This window comes from Mastomys coucha, unplaced genomic scaffold (genome assembly GCF_008632895.1).
Source record: "Mastomys coucha isolate ucsf_1 unplaced genomic scaffold, UCSF_Mcou_1 pScaffold14, whole genome shotgun sequence".
In the NCBI taxonomy this organism is placed as follows: Eukaryota; Metazoa; Chordata; class Mammalia; order Rodentia; family Muridae; genus Mastomys; species Mastomys coucha.
The window spans coordinates 10,290,869-10,295,244 of record NW_022196896.1 but is presented as its reverse complement, the minus strand read 5'-3'; positions in this window follow the sequence as shown (position 1 = coordinate 10,295,244).

Sequence of the window (4,376 nt, the reverse complement as noted above, 5' to 3'; positions counted from 1 at the left end):
TTTCATTGCAGTTAAGTATATGTTAACAAGCTCTAAGACAAAATAAGTGTTCTAAGAAAGGTAAGGTAAAAAAGTCTCCAGTATTCATTGGAATATCACTGGATATGACAGAGCAGGGTTATAGTTTGAAAAATAATTGATAGAAATTTAGATGGAATTATCTTAAAGAAGTTATGTTCTATTTTACCTGCACAGCTATTACATGTAGTTGTACAGCACTCCTCTAGCCTGTTACTCAACAGAAACATAATGTGTGTGTGTGTATATATATACATATATATGTAAATGTTTTGTAATGAATTTATTAAAAAGTATGCTATATGTTCAATTTGCCTCAATCAGGAACCCTATTTTCACATTTTCGGTATTTTACTTTTTAATTAATATATACTTATACCACTCTTCCCTTCTCCACCATCAATCTAACATACCACATGAGCGCCTTCTTCTTATCCATCACACACATACCATCATTCTCTTTAAAATGATGGCCTTCTATTAATTATTATTGTACATATACAATCATATGCATAGAAGCCATACTAATCAGATTCAGTATATTATGTGATATATGGCTACTTTATGGTAGATAACCAACTATTGGGCTTATATCTTGATTATATTCCCTCTCTGAGCAGTCATTAATTGCTTATATATCTTTTTCTATTGACCTTTGTGGAATCCAGAGAAATTTTCCTCTCCAATAGAAGCATGTGTGTTGATGGTGTTATCATTCAGGTTTTATTTCAATATTTATTATTGAGGTATGTTTTGAGTTGTAGATATATCTGTTGGGGCTAAAATTAACACAATTCAGTGATGTGTGAATTAGTACCTGTTGTGGTTTCTATAACAGTCTCCCTTTTTTGTACAGGAAAGCTCCTTTGATGCTATAGAGCTACACTTATATGTGTGTAAGTTTTAAGATATAGCTAGAAGTTATGGTGGTCTAGAAAAGTGATTGTATTAGGTCCTTTTCTAAGCTCCATGACCTTCCTAGCTATGAATATTTGGCTTATATTCTAGGAATATTCATGACTTCCACGCTGTTGGTTGGGCCTTGAGTCTAACTAGAGAGTTGTAGGTTACCACCAAGACATGAGTGTCACTATTGGATCCTTAAGGATAACTTGCCATGATGATCATTGTTATAATTCACTGACATTACAATACAATCTGTATTATGTCTTACATTTCTTGTTATAGGCAGTATAAAAAAGAGCAGAACCCTTAAACATAGGTAATCGATCTTGTTCTTGATATCAATAGCCATAGCGAGGATGGTAGTATAATGTTTTCAAGGTTTACTTTTGTTTCATAAATGGACACAGTTCTATGATAAATACCTATACATTACATTTTCTGTACCATTGCAGATGAGCTCTGGCCTTGAAAAATCACCTGGCCACTTTTTAGTAGATAGGTAATGTTTTCCTTATGTTCTTTGGAAAGATATTTTTCCATACCTTGCGGATTATCATGGCAAATAGATCTAGACGAAGAACATTAAAAATCTTGTACTTTTGGCAGGCATACCAATAGTTTCCCTCTATAATGCCTGCTGTTGTAAAACAAATTCAAGCTCTGCTACATATTGTTCCTAGAGTAATTATTGTAAAATCCAAATATTATGCTCTAGCAGTAGCATTCACTCTATATACTATGATACTCTGAAATGACTGAAAAAAATGGCTGTGGAAAATTCGTAAAATATAATTCAGGGATAAATATTTGAATGATAGCTAGCTATCATATCCTCCACCCATCATTTCATCACTGAATGGAGGACAGTGTGACTATCTTTCTGAGGCATTGTAAAGACATTTTTGAGTAATGCTAGAATTTCTGTATCTGTTACTAAGCAAAGAAGTTTTGATGCCACTTACCATGTGCATCCAATTATTTAGTGATAGTAACTATAAAACAGTCTGTTATAACTGGCCCTGGCTTAGCTCATTTAATTCTTATAACTCATAGAATTAATATTTTTGTTATGTTACTAGAAGCATTTTATAGCTGACAAAGGTAAGAGCTGTGATTAAAAAAAAAAAAAAAAAAAAAAAAAAAGAATGGGCCAATAGGCTTCTGCAGAGTGACAGTGTTAGGAGTTGTGGCCTTGTTTGAGTAGGTGTGGCTTTCTTCTGCAAGTGTTTGCCAGTTCACTTCCTGCTGCCTGTGTGCCACCGTGCTTCATGCCATGATCATAATAGACTAAGCCTCTGAAACTGTAAGCCTGCCTCAATTAAATGTTTTCCCTTACAATAGTTTCCATAGTAATATTGTCACTTCACAGCAACAAAATCCTAAAGACACACTGGTTAATGAACTTGCAGAGGCCTCTCAGTTAGACGGCATTAAAGATAAAATTCAAATTTAGACAAGTTAGTTTCACAACTAATTTTCTGAACCACTACTTTTAAGTGTTTCAACAAATATTTCTTTGTCCGTACCTTCAGTTTCCAGTACAAACAAGAACAAATATGGATATTTTTAACGGTTTACAGAAAATTGAACGAATGACTGAGCAAGTGAATGAATCAATGTTTACTACATATACTTTTAGGTTGATAGAGTAGATTCCAATTAAGTTTAGACTAATCTTAATCTCAACAAGACCTACTTTAAAAATATCATAAACCTTGTATTTGAAACAATGAATTCATAAAAGAAACAACCAAATATTCTGAACTTCAGAAGCATTCTTTTGCAGATTATCAAATATTTCAAGCCTTTGGAATCAATGGGTAAATATGAACAGTAGAGACACATATATAAAATACATGAAAAATCTATAATTTCTCCTTAATTTCATCGCACACTTAGTGGTTCTTGAAAGAATACCATGTGCAGTATAACAAAATATATCATTAGATTCCTTGTATATAAAATGAGCATGATGTTTCCACAGTGGCAAGGGACTATTTTTGCAACACCACTCATAAATCCCACAATTTATACCCTATGTTTCAATGTTGTGAAGCAGATTTCATTTAGGTTCAGAGATTTTTTTTCTGCATCTACAGAGCATTGCTAATTGTCATACTTAATCTATGGGGCAATGTGTGAGAGAAAATCAACTGGGGATAATATAAAGCATTCATAATCAGAGGAGAATAGAGAGGGAGTCTTGATGTGTGTGCACTGAAACAGCTGTTTCATAAACCTTAAACATCTGGGGAAGTCATCTGGGGGAAAGCCATCTACTGTGCTTTTGATCCCTTCATGTCAGCATGGGAGCATTTCCTTCCCATAGGCTTGGTGAGCACCAGCCTGTTCGACCCATGCCTAGGGGTAGCTTTTTCCCTTGCCATTTCCTTGAAATGACATCAGAATGCTGCTAATTGTGTAAGTGAAAATATGGTAGAGTTCTGGATGAAGGTAAGGTTAGCCATTGCATTAATTAAGTTGAACAAGGCAACACTGTGCTGAACAAAAGGGGAAATGTAACACAAGTAGAGGGTAAAGATTAAAAATATGTGTGTAGAATTGCATACTTTGTTTAAATAGTATTTGAATATTTATCCTAAATCTTCTAGAGTCCTCTGTGTATACCATAATTATTTCCATTTTGTGGAGAGACTTTGCTGGATCAAATACTTGTTCTTAAACCCACAAATAGTAATTTTGGACTTTGGATTCAATTAGGAATCTAATGTTACAAATTCAATAGCTGTCTTTCAATTCATACAACATGTTAACATTTGCCAGGAGGAAACATTACACTCAACAATATTGAACATGCTAAAATAAATTGTATATATATGGAAGGAAAATATCTCTATGAAGTAAAGGTAATTTTTCTAAGTTCTCTTTTTTAATGGTTATGCTTTTTAATTTTCAAATTTATTATTCCCTTACATGTAACATCCCAACAGCAAATTCCTCTCTCTTCTCTCCTTCTAGTTCCTCCTGGTCACCACCCCCATTCTTCCTCCATTCCTCATCCATTCCTCCTCTATTTCTCCTCATAGAAAGACATGGATATCATCCAAACATGCCATGTCAAGTTTCAATAGAACTAACCATTTCCCCTTCTATTAAATCTGGGGAAGAAAAAAAGGGTCTCAAAATCAGGCAAAAGTGTCATAGATAGTCCCTGCATCTACTGTTATGAATCTCACAAGAAGACTAAGCTACACAACTGTACAATATGTGCCAAGGGATTAATTCTAAAATATTTTCATATGGATTGGATCTTTAAGAACAGAAATTATTCTAACAAAAATTTCACTCAATGTCTTTTACTCTGTCAAAGAGAAAACAGATACTGGATAACATGTTTTACATTTACAATGAACAGTAATTGACCATGATTTAATTCATGTAATAAAGTCATGGAAATATAAATATGTATATAATAGAAGTATATATATATA